The sequence below is a fragment of the Elephantulus edwardii genome, unplaced genomic scaffold, assembly GCF_000299155.1.
Source record: "Elephantulus edwardii isolate Elephantulus edwardi_28Jun2011 unplaced genomic scaffold, EleEdw1.0 scaffold00020, whole genome shotgun sequence".
NCBI lineage: Eukaryota > Metazoa > Chordata > Mammalia > Macroscelidea > Macroscelididae > Elephantulus > Elephantulus edwardii.
In genome coordinates, this window is record NW_006399770.1 from 9,868,182 (window position 1) to 9,889,665 (window position 21,484).

General features: G+C 38.4%; 1 protein-coding gene across 1 annotated transcript in view; it reads right to left on the minus strand.

Moving 5' to 3' along the window:
- The window catches only part of DPYD (dihydropyrimidine dehydrogenase), a 1,462,963-nt gene that overhangs the window by 1,368,029 nt on the left and 73,450 nt on the right, over positions 1-21,484 (minus strand). The window lies entirely within an intron of this gene.

Below are 21,484 nucleotides of genomic sequence, written 5' to 3' on the forward strand. Positions count from 1 at the left end.
TGTGGTGCTGGAGAAGAGTATTGAATGTACCATGGACTGCCAAGAAAACAAACAGTTTCATCCTGGAGAGGATTAAACCAAGCAACTCTTTGGAGGCAAGGATTCTGGGGCGTCGTCTGATATACTTTGGGCATGTTGCAAGGAGGGACCGGTCCTTGGAGAGGGACATCATGCTTGGAAGGGTGGAGGGATGGCACAGGAGGGGAAGACCCTCTATGAGATGGATTGATTCAGTGACTGGGGTAATCGAGATGGGTTTGTCAGAGGCAGTGCTATTGGCACAAGATAGAGCAGGTTTTAGGGCTGTTGTACATAGGGTTGCTATGAGTCACAAACGACTCGACGGCACATAACATCAACAACAACAACAGCAAGTAATAAATGTTGAAGAGGATTTGGCAAGATAGGAACTTTTATACACTGTTGATGGGACGGTAAAATGGTACAAACACTCTGGAAGGCAGTTTAGTGTTTCTGCAGAAAGCTAAAGAGTAATTCTACATGACACACACCGATGTTTATTGCTGCTATGTTCACAATAGTGAAGAATTGAAACAACCCAAGTGGCCATCCACAAATGAATGGAAAAAGAAGCTGTGGTATATTCATATAATAGAATACTATGCAGCATTGAAAAACAAGGAACACATGAAATATTACAACAAATGGGTGACCCTCGAGGACATTATGTGGAGTGAAATATCTCAGTCACAAAAGGACAAATACTGCATAATGCCACTGTTATAAAATAGGACTGACATCAGGTTTTGGGGGAAACTAAAAAAAGAGGGATAAATAATAAATTATGCATTGAAATAGATGAAGGAAGAACTGTCTAAAGGGATATACGATTAGGTATTATTTGCATGACAAGAGTCCAGAATAAGAGCTGCATATTAAAGTGGACTTGGGGGTGGGGGGATTGTATAACAGTGAAAGATTTTTTTTTTTCTTTTCAAAGAGAAATGCGAACTGGGGGGAAGAGTAGGCAGGGAGGAAAATGTGCAACAATGAATGAATTGAAATCCAAGTTCTCTATAATCTTTCCTTAAAATCTTTTAAAAGAAAGAAAGAAAGAAAGAAAGAAAAGACATTCCATATGACTCAGCTATATGATTGCTTGGAATATACCCCAAGAGAATTAGAACAGAGGCACAAACAGACATTTGTATAACACAGTTCATAACGGTATTATTCACCATCACAAGAAAATGGAAAGAGCCCAAATATCCAACTATAATAGAATGGAAACTATGGTACATTCACACAATGGAATACTACACAGCATGCAGGAGCAATGATGTTGTACATCACTACCTAACTTGGCAGGGACTTGAGAGCATTATGCTGGCTGAACTAACACAGTCCCATAAGGACAAATACTGTATAAAACCATTATTACAGAATAAATATGAGGATCCAAGTGGGGATGGGAGGGAGCAGAGGGATGAGGATGGACAAGGGGTGAAAGGTAGTTAATCATAGGGTCCCACACTTTGGTGGGTGGAGTAAAAGGAGTGAAGGAAATGGGAAAGATCTGGTGTAAAAGACAATGTGTATGAACTTTGTAAATAAACCAATATATTTTTTAAAAAGTACTGTAACTAAAAATAATTAGATATGTTCCTTAAAAGAGATAAATTATAAAAACCGTCTCAAAAAGAAATAGAATATCTGATTAGACCAATAACAAATAAAGAGAATGCATTAGCAATCAACAAGCATTGACACAGAAAAATAAAGGCCCAGATGGCTTCATAAGTAAATACTATCAAACATTTAAAGAGGAATTAGAAATAATAAACTCCCCCCCCAAAAAAAACAAAAAAGGAGGGAACACACAACTAATTCTATGAGCAGTATTAACATGCTACAAAACTATGCAAAGAAAGAAAAAAATACAGATTAATATTTCTTATGAATACAGATGTAAAATTAGTCAACAAATTAATAGAATCCAGCATGAAATGAAAAATTATTATAAGTCATTCCAAGTGGGAATGAATCCATGAATGTAAAATTGTCTTAATATCCAAAAATCAATTAACATGATATACCATATCAACTGAATAAATTACGAAACAAGCATAATCCTCTCAATACTCAGAAAAGCTGAACACTCCTTCATAATGAAAACACTCAAGAATAAATAAATAAAATTGGGAATGGAAGGAACTTCCTCAACCTGGTTAAGTAAATTTAGGTAAAAATTTATAACTAAAACGATGATGAAATATTTAACAATTGTCATAGTCTAGAATAAGACAAGGCTGTCTAAACTTGCCACTTTTATTTAGCATTATACTTAAGCCAAGGCAATGAGTCACTGGAACAAAATAAAAGGCATCATGCAGGAAAAGAAGTAAAATTAGCTTTATATGCAGATACATCAGCTAGTTTATAGAAAACATTAAGGAAACTTTTAAGAAATTATTACCCATTCCCACTGATGTTGGTTCCAGTATGACTCATACTGGGCCTCTATTTAGTTTCTGAGGCTGTAAATGTTTACAAATGAGACTGGCCAAATTTCTCTTTGAGCAGCAGGTGAGTTTGAACCACCAACCGTTTTCCAAACAGCCCACACTTTATAAATTATGCCACTAACATTCTAAATTGCTAGAAGTAATAGGAAAATTCGACAATGTTGCAGGACAGAAGAATAATTTTTTTAAAAACCTGTATGTTTGGGTATGTCCAGTAAACAAACCAAACATGAAATTAATAAAAATCATTCCATTCATTTTCTCAGCATAGAGACTGAACAGGTATGGAAAGAAAATATAATCCTGACGCTCTTCCTTTTTAATTTTAAACCATGTACTGTTCCTCTGCTTTGTTCGCACAACAGCCTCTTAGTCTATGTACAGGTTTTGCATGAGCACAAACTACTGCTCTGGGATTACCATTCTTCTAATGCTAGACATAACTTCTTATGATCCACACAGTCAAATGATTTTTAACAGTCAATAAAACATAAATGGGTACTATCTGGTACTCTGCTTTCAGCTAGGATCCATTTGACATCAGGAATGATAACTGCACCCAGGACATCATTACCTCCAGAATGAGGTCTTGAAAGTAATTCCTGTGCAGAAGCAGACCCGTGTTAGCCCGTGAATCAGGTTCAAAACATTCATCACCATTGCAATGGTCATGTTGGCTTGGGCTTTAAGTGCTCCAAAGAGGGAACTACTTCCATGTGTGGGGCCATTAACTTGGCCAACCTCTCTATTTTCCCTGTGTGGTGTGGCTACTAGAAGAACATGACAGGTAAGTCTCACACCATTCCCTGTAAAGAAACCTGGCACTAGGGCTCCAAGCTGATGCACCTTGTTCCTGCACGTCAAAGCACTAGAATCATCCTGGCCTCTGTGCCCAAGAATCTACTGCTGATGGCAGGAATTGGCAAATGCTACACTTCCCAGAACACTTGATCATGCTAATGTGAAACTTATACTTGGACCAGGAGGCAGTCATCAGAACAGAGCGAGGAAACACTGCATGGTTCAAAATTGGGAAAGGCGAATGCCAGGGATGTGTCCTGTCTCCAGACTTTTTCAAGCTGTAAGCAGAACAGATTATCCAGGAGACTGGGATCTATGAGGAGAAGTGTGGAATCAGGATTAGAGGAAGACTCATAAACAACCTCTGTTATGCAGATGACACAATCATGCTTGCTAAAATTGAGGAGGACCTGAAGCTTTTGCTGCAGAAGGTCAAGGACTGCAGCCTTCAATACAGATTGAACCTCAAAATCAAGAAAACAAAGATTCTCACCACTGGGCCGATTGGCAGCATCATGATGGATGATGAAGAGTGTGAGATTGTTGACAGTTTCAGTCTGCTTGGCTCTACAATCACTCCTGGTACCAGCAGCCAGAAAATTAAAAGACAAATTGCATTGGGAAGATTTGCTGTCAGAGACCTCTCCAAGGTACTGACGAGGAACAATGTCAGTCTAGAGACTAAGGTGAACCTGATACAGGCCCTGGTCTTTGCAATTACTTGCTATGCATCAGAGAGCTGGACAATGACTAGGAATAACAGAAGGTTAGTTGATGCCTTTGAGCTTTGGTGCTGGAGAAGAGTATTGAATATACCTTGGACTGCTAGGAGAACAAACAGGTTTGATCTGGAGAAGGTGAAGTCAGGCTGCTCCTTGGAGGCAAGGCTTCTGAAGCTCCATCTGACATACTTTGGAGATGTTGCAAGGCAAGATCAGTCCTTGGAGAGGGATGTCATGCTTGGGAGGGTAGAGGGACAGTGCAGGAGAGGAAGACCCTCAATGAGAAGGATTGGTTCCATCACTGGGGTAATGGGGATAGGTGTGTAGGTGACAATAAGATTGCCAAGGGATAGAGCAGAGTTTAGGGCTGTTGTACATAGGGTTGCTATGAGTTGCAAGCGACTCAACGGCATATAACATGGTGTTAACAACAACATACTTCAACTAGGGATTGCAAGCTACCTTGGGCAACTTCGCCAAGGCCACCTTTGATGCCATCTTCAAGGCATACAGCTACTTGTCCCCAGACCTCTCCAAACAAACCATGTTCACCGTGTCTCCCTACCAAGAATGTAGTGACCATCTTGTAAAGACCCACACCACAATATCCACGCAGAGGACCCAAGCTCCACCTCTGACCACTATATATGGGGTTTGCAAAACAGGAATAAAGTTAATTAAATCAGACTAAAAAATCCTTGAAAGAATCCCAAGATCCAAATTATTTAAAAGATATTTTGTCTTGATGATTCATGATAATATTGTTAAAATAGGAGTATGCCAAATTCACCTACAGATTTAAAGGGACTTTGACCAAAAGTTCCAACTAGTATCTTTGCATAAACTGATTCTTAAATTGCTATGGAAATTCAAGGAATCTAGATAACTCAAAATTATCATGTAAAAGAAGAACAATGTTGGAAAATTCCTACTTTCTGATTTCACCACTTACTACAAAAACTTCAATAGTGAAAATATGTAGAGTTAAAAATATGACCTTCACAATTTTGGTCAACTGTATGTCAACAAGAATATCAGGATGATTCAGTGGGGAAACAAATGGTGCCAAGGCAAATGGATATGTACATTCAAAAAGGTCAACAATCTATCCTACATTACACCATATGCCCGGGCAATCTCCTTCAGTATCATTTATAGCATCAGAAACTCAATGGATGGTGTGGAATGAGTAATTTTCAAATCATCAGTAATGAGAATGGTGACTCTTACTGCCTTGTGATTATCTTTTTTTTTTTTAGCTCAGAAGACATTCTTGTTCCTTTAATATAATAGGTATAAACAAAAAGCTTTTTTAGGCATTGAGTCTGACAATCCATCCATAGTCATAATCAGTATCTGATGGACAAATACATTATTGCTGTAAAGGCTACGTAGACTATTGTTGTTACTGTTGTTGTGTCCTTTCAAGTCAGAACTGACCCATAGCTGATCCTTAGCAGGTTTTCAGACAGTAAATTGAACAGGAGGAGACTGTCCAACCTTCTCCCACAGACCAGCTGTTAGATTTGAACTGCATGCCCTTCAAATAGCTGCACATCTTCTTACCGCTGTTATTGTTGTTAGGTGTCATCGAGTTGAGTATGACTCATAGCTACCCTACGACCAAGGTACCTGAACCCTGTCCTATCCTGTGCCATCCTCATCATCTCTGATGCACTTGAGTCCATTGCTGTAGTCACTGTGTTAAATCATCTCATTCGGAGTCTTCTTTTCTTTCACTGACCCTCCACCTTTTTAAGCTTGATGTCCCTTTCCAAGGAATAACCTCTTCTAGCAAAATGTCCAGAGAAACATTTAATATGTGTTTATATATCTTTATATCTATATGTCTCAGATCCTTATTCTACAGTTTGATAAATGTTCCTGAAGAGAAAACAAGGCAGGCAGGGGGAAAAGAAGCGACACCACAAATCCAAACTGAAATGAAAACTCCATAGTCACAATTGGAAAACTAACTGTAGTACTGACTACCTTAAGCTAATATACTTTAAATAGAAATAATTTAACTTTAAAAATTAGTAACATACCTGGAAGGGAAAGAAAAATGACTAGCAAACAAAGAACTCACAGAGCAAGAGATGTTAAAAGTACAATTTATTTGATAATAAAAGTTGAAAAATACTGTATCTACAAAATTGGAAAAAGCAATAGTGCTCTGTAGTGAGATATTTATTCATAGAATCCTATGGAAATAATCTTTCCCAAAAAATGTTTAACAATTTGTGTAAAGAACTTTAAAAATTCTAATGTCATTTAAACAGTAACTTAATAGGAACTGTTCCAAAGGAAATAAAATTTCGTGTGCTGGGAAGTTTTAAAAATTCTCAACATTATAAATGTTTTGTGTTTGTTTCTTTGTTTCTTGGTTTGGCTGCCTTGTGATTTCGTTTTGGGTGTGATTAAAACTGTCTCAATTTTATTGTGGCACTGGTGGCACATTTCTGTAAATGCATTTCAATTGTCTATGGTTTTTGCAATCACTTGTTATGCATCAGAGAGTTGGACAATGACTAGGGAGGATAGGAGAATTGACACCTTTGAGCTGTGGTGCTGGAGAAGAGTATTGAATGTACCATGGACTGCCAAGAAAACAAACAGATTCATCGTAGAGAGGATTAATCCAGGCTGCTCCTCGGAGGCAAGGATTCTGGGGCTTCGCCTGACATATTTGGACATATTGTAAGGAGAGACAGGCCTTTAGAGAGGGACATCATGCTGGGTAAAGTAGAGGGACAACACAGGAGAAGAAGACCCTCTATGAGGTGGATTGATTCAGTGACTGGAGTAATCGGGATGGGTGTGTCAGAGGCAATGAGATTGGTACAGGATAGAACAGGGTTTAGGGCTGTTGTACATAGGGTCGCTATGAGTCACAAACGACTCGACGGCACATAACAACAACAACAACAACAACATGATGTGAACTTTTTCTCAACGAAAGTATTATTTTAAAAAAACACTAAATATGATAGTGGATTTAGTAATATCCTATGCTTACTCTGATGAGTATTACTTGAATTTACTTAATTAATTGAATATAAGGGAGCTCTTGTGGCCTGATGTAAGAAGCTGTGCTACCGTGCCAAAATCACATGGTTCAAAACTGTCAACAACTCCACAGGAGAAAGAAGGGCAATCTATTTCCTCCCATACAATTTAAACTGCTCCTGAAAACCTGCTGGAGAGTAAGCTATTGGGTTGGTTCCAACCCAATGGCACACAACACCACCAAAGATTACTTTGTCATTTCTATAGATGGCAGACATCAAATAAATATATCAAACTGGATGTAACTATTGGAAAAAATAATCTGAATTGATGCCTTTGTGTTGTGGTATTAGAGTACTAAATATCAAAAGAACAAACCGGTATGTCTTAGGAAAAGCACTCAAAGTATTTCCTGAAATCAAAACTAGCAAAGATTTTTCTCTGAAACTCCCAAAATATTGCTAGGAGAGGATATACCTTGGAAAGGAATGTCAAGCTTGAAAAGGCTCAGGACCAGCAAAAGAGAGGAAGGTCCACAACAAGGTGGATTCAGAGACTGTAGCTATGGGCACAAGTGTATCAGATGTAATGAGAAGGATACAGGATAGGTCAGGATTCAGGTTTGTTGTTCATAGGGTTGCTATGTGTTATACTTGACTAAATGAAACCTAACAACAACGTGGCATTTTAGTGGTTTGTTCCTCATGAGATAATGTAAAAACAACTCATTAGTAAGAACCAATTTCCAACTGGTATAGTTTTTCTAAGAAAAAAATGAAAATATATTTCACTAAAATAGATACTACTTTTTCCCATTTTGAAGGCTTTTAAAAATTCCAAACAGTCAAACTTGGTCCATTACCAATTTTATACATTAATTAAAACTGATAAATAAAAATAAAGTATTTTTAGAGGCAGTTATTCTGCTGCCATTTACAGCAAACAAATAAGGTAACAAGCAAGAAAGAAATCTTTTTTATTTAGGTTTTCCTTCTACAATTCATATTGTGATAAATGATTATGTTTATCTATGTCAGCATAGTAATGTAACTTTTGAGAATAAACATTTTGAATGCAATTTACTGCCTGCTTATCACTGTAACTTTTCTTTCACATAGCATAAGTAGAAAGCATAGCATAACATGAAATATTGGGTTAACCTTTTGCAAAAAGGCAGTGGGTTGAATTCAATGGATCTTGGGTAAAAAAAGAAATTGGATTGTGGAAAATGGTTACCAAGGATTTGACTTAATAATATCCCAAATGAAAAGTGATATAAAATAAAAATACAGGACACCAGTGCTTGAGAGCTGTTAAAAACAATTTTCCAAAACAAGGCTTTGTAAAACTAAAAGTCAATATCATCAATGCCCAAGCAGCTGGCCAAAGAATACAGGACAGTGCTAAATTGTATTCTTTTTAAGAAATGGCCAAAGCCAGGTCCTCAAGGAATCTCAGAGTCTACTCTCTGGATAAACTGAGCCCTTTCAGAGACCCCCTTCTCCCTTTTCACTATCAGGTATATTGTTTGTAAAGAAATATTTATATCTTATTAAAAAATTGTCTTTGGCTATGTCAATCACTTTTTATTTAGTTCTTGTTCACCAAAAGATCTATCTGTTCATAGAATCACCACTCATATGGCTCAATATCTGAAACTCAAGCAATGCCCAACAGTAAAAGTACATATGAAAAAAAAAAAGTGATGCGTTCACACAATGGAATATTTCACAGCAAGGAGAGTGAATTAACTCAGTTCTCACATTATGTATGACTATTATAAACAGAATGTTGAGTGAAGGATGCAATACATTAAAGTGTATAAATATGTGTGTGATAGGCACTGTTTTCAGACAACACTCCAAGATTTCTGGGCCCAGGGATACGCATGCCTTCTCCCAGTTATTCAATCAATTGCTAACCTGGGTGCCTAGGTAAAGAAGTTTTACAGATGTAATTAAAAATCTCAAATCTGTCTACATTAAGATAGTATCTGAATCATTCTGAGTCATACAGTAAAAACATACTGGTGAGTCTTCAAATGGAAAATTCAACTTCACTAATTTTATTTCCAGAGAGTTCTGGCAGAGTAGACCATAAGGAGTTGCAATGTTAACCCAAAAGCAACACCTTTTCAGCAATATAACTCCCCTGTGAACTCCATGGGAGAAAGACGGGCATTGTCCTTCTGTATGATTATTACAACCTTGCAAATCCACCCGAGGGTCAGCTGTGAGACAGTTCTGACTCGACAGCTGTGAGGTTGAGATCTTTAATTTTACTTCAGTTTAGCAATTATGGACTATCACCTGGAGTCAAGCATAAGTGAGATCAAACAGTTATATGTTGTCAACACTCTGTAAATACTATTCTACCAAGTAATTGTTATGTTACTGCATACAAACTATAATTTTGCATCTCAGGAGTTTTCCCATATTACTAAAGGGAACACAAAGAGAGGTCTACATTTACTATAATCGCAGGCCCTTTCCACAAATAAAAGCCCTAAATATGATGCTGAAAATACTGGAACTTCAATATTATTTCAATTAAATTCCAATTTCAGGAAGTCACTTGGCCAACATATCTTCTTCCTAAAACAGGACTTTTTATTTTCCTATTACAGTGGTGATTATGCAAACATAATGTACTATTTCTTTTCCTTCTAACTTTAGATTTTAAACTATAAACAAATGCTACCAAATCAAAGGTGATTATTGCTTACTTTCATACTGAGACATTAAAATAATGTACATAAAATAAAATTTTAGGCTTAAAAGATCTGTAAACCTAATTTGAAAAAAGTAATATGTTTTATTTAAATTTTCCATTGAATTGCTTATTCTGAGTTCTCTATAAATTGTTTCTTGCTTTTCCTCACATCAAGTTAAAAAAAACAACCAAAACCATAAAGCACGTTTCTCATTTAGCATTCAAAGACAGTGTAAAGAGTTAACAAGCTCAGATGCTAACCAAAAGACTGATAGTAAAATTAAAGATCTTCAGAAAGAAAGACCTGGTAATCTACATTCCAAATTAGTCACTGAAAATTATGGAGCACAGTTCTGTTGTACCACACATGATATCTCCATGAGTCAGAGTGAACGTAACTGGTTTTGGGATTTGTTGTTGTTGTTGTTATTGTTGTATGTGCCGTCAAGTCGCTTGTGACTCATAGCGACCCTATGTACAGCAGCCCTAAACTCCGCTCTGTCCTGTGCCAATCACACTGTCTCTGACACTCCCATCCCAATTATCCCAGTCACTGAATCAATCCACCTCATAGAGGGCCTTCCTCTCCTGCGCTGTCCCTCCACCCTCCCAAGCATGATGTCCCTCTCCAAGGACCGGTCTCTCCTCACAACATGTCCAAAGTATGTTAGACGGAGCCTCAGAATCCTTGCCTCCAAGGAGCCACCCGGTTTAACCCTTTCCAGGACAAATCTGTTTGTTTTCCTAGTAGTCCATGGTATTATTCTCAATACTCTTCTCCAGCACCACAGCTCAAAGGCATCAATTCTCCTTCTATCCTCCTTGGTCTGTCTGATACTTCTCTAAATCTGAATATTCACATTGAGACAGACTAGGAAGAAGGATTGGCCATCCACTTCTGAAATAGTAGGCCTCTGAAAACCCTATGTACAACAAAACACATTTAGATAACAAACAGCAAAGGAGGTTACGTTTTCAAGTATGGAAATACAAAGGAAGAGGAACAGTTGTAAGCAGACACTGGTGATTGGTTTTGGGATTTAAGTGCTTTTATTTTGTGATTTAAAAAATTCACTGACACTGTGCTAATCCCAACTCAAAACAACTTATATGGTAGAGTACTTCTTATGGAAGCAGTCTCTTTCTTCTGTGGAGTGGCTGGTAGTTTCATGTCTCCAACCATTAAGCTAACAGAGAAGCATTTAATCACATTGCAAAAAGAGTACAACTAGGGAAAGCACCAAAAGAAGATGAAGGGAATATACAGAATCACCATATCAAGAAGAAAGGATTGACATTGAAAAATTTCAGGAAGTACTATATGAACAGAAGCCAATGGTAATGATGGAGGGAGTGGAAGATGCATTGAAAGTATTGGCAAAAAAAAAAAGGCCCCAGGAATTGATGGGAGACCAATTATCTTCTTTCAATTAACAGATGCAGCCTTGGATACACTCACCAGTCGATACCAGGAAATTTGGAGAATGGCTGTCAGGCCAACAGATTGGAAGAGGTCCATATTTGTTCTTCTTCCCAAGAGAGGTGATCCAATTGAATGTGGAAGTCATCGAACAATATCATTAATACTATATGCAAGTAAAATAATGAAGATCATTCAGAAATGGCTGAAACAGTACATAGATAGGGAATTGTCAAAAGTTCAAGTGGGCTTTAGAAGAGGCCATGGCACCAGGATTATCATTGTTAATGTCAGATGGATCTTGGCTTAAAGTAAGGGATACCAGAAGAATGTATGTCTATTTGTGCTTTATTGACTATGCTAAGGTGTCTGACTGTGTGGATCATGACATATTGTGGCTGACCTTGAGAAGAATGGGAATCCCAGAGCATTTAATTGTGCTCATGAGGAACCTATATCCGGATCAGGAGGCTGCTATGCAAACAGAACAGGAGAGTACTATATGGTTTAGAATTGGGAAGGCAGTGTGTCAGGGATGTATTCTATCTCCATACCTGTTTAATCTATATGCTGAGCAAATTATCCAAGAAGCTGGACTCTATAAAGAGGAATGTGGCACCAGGATTGGAGGGAGACCCATCAATAACCTGTGTTATGCAGATGACACAACATTGTTTGCTAAAAGTAAGGAGTACTTGAATCACTTGTTGCAGAAGATCAGAAATGCAGTCTTCAGTTTGGATTGTGTTTCAATATCAAGAAAATGAAGATTCCTACAACTGGGCCAATAGGCAATGTCATGATGGATGGAGAGGAGATTGAAACTATCAACAGCTTCATCTTGCTTGGATCCACAATTAACACCTTTGGTAAGAGCAGTCAAGGTTATAAGGAGACACACTGCCCTGGGAAAATCTGCACTTAGGAACATTTCCAAATTATTGAGGAGTAGTGGTGTCAGTTTGAAAACTAAAGTGCATCTGTCAGATTCAGGCCAGTCTTTCCAATTACTAGCTATGCATCTGAGACCTGGAAAATGATGACAGAAAAAGAATTGATGTCTTTGAGCTGTGGTATTGGAAACAAGAACTGAACATCCCATGGACAGCCAAGAGAACAAATAGGTATGTCTTGGAGAGGGTGCAGAGGGAGTATTTTTTGAAAGGAAGAATAATGAGGCTTTGCCTCACATACTTTGGACATATTGCTAGGAGGTGCTAGTCCTTGGAGAAGGACATGATGTCGGGAAGGATGGAGGGTCAGTGAAAGAGAGGAAGACCCTTAACCAGGTGGATTGACAAGGTGATTGCTGCAATGGTCTCGTGTGTGTCAGGAAGTGTGAGGACAGGACTAGGTTCAGATCATGTTTAAAGAGTCGCTATGGGTCATACTCGACTCGATGACACTAACAACAACAGTGTAGAGGTATCTAACTCTTAAATCCACAAGGAGGAACAGTCCTCAACCATAGCATCCACAATACAAAACCGATTTTATTAGGTTACACATGCTCCATGCTTCCTACAGGCACTTCATACTTCCACCAATTCCAACACTAACTACCACTCCTAGGGTTTTCATGGCTCTATTCCTGGGTCCACTCATCCTTAGTAATGGCCACACAAGACTCACAGACCATACTCTGGGTAGTGAGGTTTACTGGAGAAGTTAATAGTTTGCAATCCAGATTGGAAACAGTATATCATTCTTTAGCCCAGATTCTTAAGCACGTTCATAAGGTCCTATGACCTTCATGTTTGAGCCTCTAGGCTAGTGTCACAAAGCTTTCTTAGTCTTGACAATCAGGATGTCTTCCCCCTCCTCATCCTTAAGCAAACCTGGACAAAAGTGCCTGACACTGACTCCACAGACTCTGTTCAGCTCTGTCTAATACTGGTCTCTTGTTCTCCACCACCTCTGCTTCTGCTGCTATGAAGTCTCAATTTTGATCTGTCTCCCTCTCACATAGATGTAGGATGCCTTCTGCTTCTTTCTTGTTGGAGGTGAGATTTCCATCTCTTGTGTCATAATTCGCTCAATTAGAGCCTGGTAACCAATCTTATCACTTGTGATCTATACACCTCATTTGCATGTTCCCACCCAAAAGGTGCTGCTTGCCTCACTCACACATCAGCACAGTCTCACCCAGTCATGTGACACAAGCCAAAGCCTATAATAGGCCAGGAAAGTTCTTTCAACTGCAGCACACACTGTGCTAACAGTGCTTCTTTGATCATAAAGCAACAAAAATCCACTGTCATTACAACCCCATGTAACCTAAAGGATAGGGCAGAACAAGGTTTCTGAAGCAATAAGTTTTTATAAGAGCCAGTTGCCTCCTCTTTCTGTACCACGTGGCTGATAGGTTTTCACCTCTGACCTTTTAGTTAGCAACATGGGACTTAAACCACCATAGAACCATCCTTTTATCACACTTGGGTGTAAATGCCTTGATTATGACAGAACATAGTTGCTGTCATTTTTTTCCTCATTGAAAATTCTGAACTAACAAGAAAATAGAAATATCTATTAACACCTTTGATCAATATTTGTTGCTTCATCCAGGCAACAATCTAACATTGATCAGAAGAGAACTAACATTCAGCACTTAACTTGCTAAACAGTTACTTGCTTACAAAATCCAATCTCAACTGATCATTCCACCCATCTTGATGTCTATTGTTATCCATATTGTAGCACAATTTTTAATAAATATTTTCGTAATTTACAAAAGATGCTTTTTGTTCCCAGCTGTACTTAGAACTGAAATGGACCCTTTCCTGCTGAGTAGGGTATAGACACAGAAAAAATGCAATGTGGGGTAGAGGGTGTACTTTTTGCTGTAACTCAAGTCCAAATGAGACACAGAATATACTTGGAGTCTAAAAATCATGCAAAATCAATGTTTGTTACTCTGTCTCACTGCCACTGAGTTAAATCAACTGATCCTCCATTGGGTTTCCAAAGGGACGAATAACACAGAAGGATATTTCCCATCTTTCTCCAAAGGAGAGAGAAGCTGGTGGATTTTAACTGCCAGAGGCCCACCTTTTGGGTTAGAAGTGCAAATCCCAAAAGATTACACCACCAGAGTTTCCTGCTACTGTTGTTATCATCTATTGAGTAGCTTGCAACTCATAGCAACCTTATGTACAACAGCCCTAAACCCTGCTCTATGCAGTGCTAACTTTATTGTCTCTGACACACCTACACCCACCATCCCAGTCACTGAATAAATCCATGTCATTGAGGGTCTTTCTCTCCTGCACTGTCCCTCCACCCTCCCAAGCATGACGTCTCTCTCTAAAGACTGGTTCTGCCTTGGAGCATGTCCAAAATATGTGAGATGAAGTTTCAGAATCCTTGCCTCCAAGAAACAGCCTATATTTAATAACTCTTAAATTTCTTCCTTTTATTGTTTTAATAATTTTCCATACCTTCCCTGGTGCAAATTTCTTTTCCCACAGGTTGGATCACTTTTTCAAGTTATTTACATCTCCTTACTCTAACATTTTTCTAAACTCTATTAGGATTTCTTGTTATTATATGCTGTCTAGCTGAAACCAACTCATAACTCAACCTCCAGTAGGTTTTCAGAGGCTATAAACAAATCACACAGGCGAAGATGACCCATCACTTTGGCACAGAGCAAATGGTGGATATGAATTGTGTGCCTACGGGTTGCAAGTACAAATTTTTACCTCATCACAGCTTTTAATGCAACTGACTCTGGAGGATTCAAACCCACAACATTTGAATTACTCTCATTCATCAGTAGAAGTCCGTGTGCCATCCACTGCACCACAAGATTACAGGAGTGACAAAAATAAAATAAGCTAAAAAAAAATTGAACATGGAGTATATGACTTATGAATGTAGGGAAATCATAAATTTATAAAAATGAAATTGAATATATAAAGATTGATAATCTAGGAACTAACGAGCTGAGATGGACTGGCAACAGCTATTTTGAGTCAGGCAATCATATGATCTACCATGCTGGAAGTGAATTGAAGAATGTTGGTACATTTATAGTCAAAAAGACTACTTTAAAATCTATACTGAAATGCAGTGCTGGGAGTGACTGGATACTGTCCATAAACATACAAGGAAGACTGGTAAAAATAATGGTCATTCAAATATATGCACCAACAGATAAAGATGAAGACACTGAAGATTTCTACCATCTTTTGCAGAGAGCTCTCCTGGCTCAGTGGTAAGAATCTGCACTGCAATCCCAAATGTATGTGGTTCAAATCCATCATCTGCTCCATGGGAGAAGGAAGGGCAATCTCCTCTCATGAAATTCACTACCTCTGAAAACCAGCTGATGTGTTAGCTATGAATTGGTTCTGACTCGATGGCACACAACAACCATCACCACCCCCATCCCACTAATTTTTGCAGTCTGAAACTAGCCAAATATGTAGTCAAGATGCATTGATAATAAGTTGTGAATTTAATACAAAAGTTGAAAACAAAGCAAAAGGAATTATAATTAGAAGTTATGGACTTGGGAACAGAAATGAGTCTGAGGTAAAATAATTGAATTTTTTACATTCAATGACTTACTCATATTAAATATCTTTTTAAAGGAACAGCTTGCAAATGTACACATGCACGTTATCTGATGAACTGCAAAGGAATTAGATTGATTGTCTGTGGAAGGAATCACTGGAAAAGCTTGGTACCAGGAGTCAAAACTACTCCTGTGCTGACTGTGGAACAAACCATCAATTACTTATGTGTAAGTTCAAAGTGAAGTTAAAGACAATGAAAAGAAGTCCTCAAGAGCCACAAGGATGTTGAGTCTATCATACCTGAGTTTAAAAATCATCACAAGAATAGGTTTGAGGCATTGAGCACTAATGATGAAAGACTTAATGAATTATGGGATGAGATCAAATGTATCATTATGAAGAGAACAAAAACTCAGCACAAAGACAAAGAAAAGACCAAAAAAGAATGTCAGAAGAGATTCCAAAAACTGCACTACAAACTATTGAGAAGTTAATAGAGAAGAGGTACAGAAGTAAAAGAGAGAAAAAGAAGATTTCAAAAGACAGCTTGAAAAGACAAAGCAAAGTATTATTGTGGAATGTGCAAGGAGAAAGGACATAGGCAACACTACTGAAGATAAAATACTTGAAAAATAAATTCAAGTCTTGAGTTTCAATACTGAAAGATATTACAGAAAAATCCTTAAATGATTCAGGAAACATCAAAAGAGACGGTGAGAATAAACAGGGTCACTGTACAAAAAATAATTGGTTGACACTGTAATATTTCAGGAAGTACCACGAGAGGGAAGAAGTTCCAAATGCACTGAGGGCAAGGTGCCAGCAATCAATGGGATACCAATTGACATGTTTCAACTAACAGATGCAGCGTTGGACATGCTCACCAGTCTCTGCAAGGAAATTTGGAAGATAGCTGCCTGGCCAACTGACTGGAAGAGATCCATGTCTGTTCTCATACCCAAGAAAGGTGACCTAATAGAATGTGTAAATTATCAAACCATAACAGTAATATGTTGTTGCTGCTACTGAGGCTGTTGTTATGCATCATAGAGTCACCTGCAACTCATAGCAACCCTATGTACAGCAGCCCTAAACCCTGCTCTATCCTGTGCCATTCTTACTCTCTCTAACACACCTACCCCGGTTACCCTAGTTACTGAATGAATCCATCTCATCGAGGGTCTTCCTCTTCTGCACTGTCCCTCCACCCTCCCAAGCATGATGGCCCTCTCCAAGGACTGGTCGCTACTTGCAACATGTCCAAAGTAGTCAGACCAAGCTTCAGAATCCGTGCCTCCAAGGAGCAGCCTAGCCTCATCCTTTCTAGGAAGAACCTGTTTATTTTTCTAGCAGTCCATGTTATGTTCAAAACTCTACTCCAGCACCACAGCACAAAGACATCAATTCTCCTTCAATCATCCCTAGTCATTGTCCAGATTTCTGATGTATAGCAAGGAATAGCAAAGAGTATGGCCTAGATCAGGTGCACCTTAGTCTCCAGATTGACATCATTGCTCTTCAGTACTTTGGAGATGTCTCTGACAGCAGACTTTGCCAATGCATTTCATCTTTCATTTCCTAGCTGCTAGTACCAAGAGTGTTGATTGTGGGGCCAAGAAAACGAAAGCTGTTAACAACCTCAGTCTCTTCACCATCCATCATGATGCTGCCAATCAGCCCAGTGGTAAGAATCTTTGTTTTTTTGATGCTGAGCTTCAATCCATATTGAAAGCTGCAGTCCCTGACCTTCTGCAGCAAGTGCTTCAGATTCTCCTCGTTTTCAGCAAGCAGGGTTGTGTCATCTGCATAACAAAGATTGCTGATAATTTCTCTAATTCTTATGCCACATTGTTTCTCATAGAGCCCAGCCTCCCAGATAATCGTTTTTTCATACAGATTGAAAAGGTATGGAGATAGGACACATCTTTCTCATACACCCTTCCCAATTTTGAACCATGCAGTGTTTCCTTGCTTTACTCTGACACCTGCCTCCTGGTTCAAGTATATGTTTTGCATAAGCACAATTCCCATTCTTCTCAAAGTCAGGCACAGTTTGTTGTGATCCACACAGTCAAATGCCTTTGCATAGTAAATGAAACAGACATTTCTCTGGTACTCGCTGATTTCAGCCAACATACATCTAACACTAGCTATAGTTCCCTAATAACACTGCCTCTTCTAATCCCAGCCTACACATCTGGCAGTTCTTTGTTGATGTGCTGTTCCGGTTGTTTTTGGATAATCTTCAGCAAAATCTTGCTTGCATATCATATCAATAATATTGTTCGATAATTTTCACATTCTGTCGGATCACTTTTCTTTGGAATGGTAACAAAGATCTCTCCAGTTACTTGGCCAGGCGGTTGTCCTCCAGAATTCTTGGCACAACTTGGTGTGCACATCCAGGGCACCATATGTTTGTTGAAATATTTCACTTGGTATGCCATCAATTCCTGGGACCTTATTTTTTGCCAATTCTGTCAGAGCAACTTGAAATTTTTCATCACCACAGGTTCTTGCTCATATGCTGTTTCACGAAATTCTTCTGTGTCTGCCAATTCCTTTTGGTACAATAACTTTGTATCCTCTTTCCATCTTTTTTAATGCTTCCTGGATCATTTAATATTATTCCCAAAGCATCCTTAAGTATTGCAACTCAAGGCTTGAATTTTTTCTTCAGTTCCTTCAGCTTAAGAAATGCCAAGCGATTTCAGCCCTTTTGATTTTCTGACTTCAGCTCTTTGCACATTTCATTTTAACACTTTGTCTTCCCATGCTGCCCTTTGAAATCCTCTGTTCAGCCCCTTAATGACTTGATTTCTTCCCTTTGCTTTGGCTTCTCATCACTCTAGTGCAATATTCAGAGTGTCTTCTGACATCCATCTTGGTATTGTCTTCCTCCTGTCTTTGTAGTAACCTGCATTCTTCCTGGAAGATAATCTTGGTATCCTCCCACAGCTCATCTGGTCTTGTTCATTAATGTTGAAGGCCTTAAATCTGTTATTGATATGGTTTTGAAATTCAGGTAAGATAGATGCAAGGTCAAATTTTGGTTCCCATGGATTTTACTTAATTTTCCTTAACTTCACCTTGAACTTGCCTATGAGTAGTTGGTGGTCTGTTCCACAATCAGCTCCTGGCCTAGTTTTCATAGCTGATATTGAGCTTCTCCAATGTTTCTTTCCACAGATGTAATCTGATTTTCATGCACAACATGAGGTGAAATCATGTATATAGTCTGCATTTATGTTTCTTATAAAAAAGTTTTTGCAATGAGTGAGTCATTGATTGCACAAATTCTATCATTCTATCTCCAGCTTCATTTCTTTCACCAAGTCCATGTTTTCCAACAACTGATCCTTCTTCTTTGTTCCCAACTTTTGTATTCCATTTGCCAATTATTATTCATGCATCATGTTTGCATGTTCAATCGATCACTGACTGCAAATTTGGTAGAAATCTCCTATTTTCTTCTCTTTGGCTCTGGTTGTTGGTTCATATATTTGAATGATAGTAGTATTAACTGGAGTTCCTCGTATGCATATGGATATTATCCAGTCACAACATTACTTCAAGACAGATGTAGACATTAGTTTTTTAAATATGAAAGCTACTCCATTTTTCCTCACCTTTTCATCTCCATCATAGCAGATCTTATGATCATCTGACTCAAAATGCCCCATGCCAATCCATTTCATTTCATCAATACCTAGTATGTCAATATTTATGTGTTCTATTCCTTTCTTAACAATATCCAATTTTCCCTCATTCATGCTTCTCGCATTCCATGTTCTAATCATTAATGTCTACTACAGCTGTTCTACCTTCTATGTGTTTCTATACTTCAGAGCTCAGTCAGTTGCCTGATCTGCTAGTCTAAGTGTGCTCTATTGTACATAGGGTTTTCAAAGGTTTGCTTTTCAGAAGTGGATGACCAAGCTTTCTTCCTATTCTGTCTTAATTTGAATGCTCAGATTTAGAACAGTACCTGAACAGTACCTGATAGTCAAGCATTTTACGGAAAAGAGCAGATGAAAGATATTTCCCAATTGTAGAAATAACAATAGATTCAGTGTTGTCCCTGCCCTTGACACATGTGTCTTGACCCACCCATTTCCCTGTTGCAACAGCATTCCCTTCTACTCCCACCTACTCCATTCAACACCTATTTCCCCCTATCCAGCCCTAGATCTGATGATTTATATCTCAAGTTTTCTGGGCTTCTGTAATTCTGAATGCCTCAAGCTGCTGCCTGTCTCTTCTGCTGCCAGTATCTCTTGAGTTTAGGAGTCTGTAAATCAAAATACCAGGAACAGTATCAAGGAAGGTTTCCTATCTCAGATGGTTTAGAGAAAAAATACTTTGCCTTGAAAATATTTTGCAAACAAAATATTGCTAAAGATCATCAAAACAATGCTCAAATAGTACATTTACAGAGAATTGCTATAAATTTTGGCTGAGTTTAGAAGATGCCATAGCACTGGAGATATCATTGTTAATGTCAGATAGATTTGGCTGAAAGCAGAAAATAAAAGAAGAATATATTTTTGTGTTTTCTTGACTGTGCAAAGGCCTTTGGCTGTGTGTATCATAACAAACTATGGTTAACATTGAGAAGAATGAGAGTCCCAGAAAACTTAATTATGCTTAAACCAACAAACTGTTGTCCTGAGCACTGCATGGTGTAGAAACAGTACAGGTGAGCATCCTTTCTCACCACCTATTCAAAGTGTCTGCTTAGCAAATCATTTAAGAAGCTGAACTTTAAATAGAAGCCTGGGGCATAGGATTGAAAGAGTACTCATTAACAACCTGTGTTATACAGATGACATGACCTTGCTTACTAAAAGCAAGGAGGACTTGAGGTGCTTCCTGCAGAGGACTGAGGACTGCAGCCTTCAATATGGATTATATCTTAATATCAACAAAAGTCCTTTACCATTGGTCAGTGGGCAACATTATGATGGAGAAAAGATTTAAATTGTCAAAAGTTTCATCTCTCCTGGATCCACAATCAACAGCCCTGTACCAGCAGTCAGAAATTGTGGAGATATACAGCATTGTGTTAGTCCATTGTTAGGGACATCTACAAAGTATTGAGGAATAATGATGTCAGTGTAAAGACTCAGGTGTGCCTTATTCAAGTCATTCAATCACCAGTTACGCATCTGAGAGCTGCATGATGAATAACGATGACAGTAGAATCATTGATGCTTTTGAGTTGTGTTGTTTAAAAGTGATGAATATCCCATTGATTTAAAACAAAACAAAACAAAACAAAACAAAAAAACAACAAAAACTCAAACTGATACATCTTGAAGGAAGTGAAACCAGAGTGCTCGTTAGAGGCAAGGATGGCGAAGCTTCATCTCACATATACTTTGGCCAACAAGAGGCTAATCATTGGAAAGTCGCATCATGCTGGAAATGGTAGAGGGAGGGTCAATGAAAGGACAAAAGACCTTCAATGCGATGGAGTGACACTGCAGTCACTAGAGGTTCACATACATGCAAGCTGATGAGGATGGCACAATCTCCACATAGTGTTGGTTTAACTTTCTTTGGCATGATGACACAAATGTATCTTTGTCAGTCAAATGGTTAAGTATGTATTCCAAATTTCTTGGAATAAGTAGGTGAGCACTTCTAGCACTGTTTCTGTCTAGTAAACCTTTCTAGCTGTATTTCTACAATTCCTGCATCACTCTTCACAACCAGCATCTTCTGTGCAGCTCAGACTTTGCATAACTTTGGATCTTGAGTGTGCAGTAACTTCTGAAATGGCTATTTCTCAGTCAACCTATTTTCCTACAG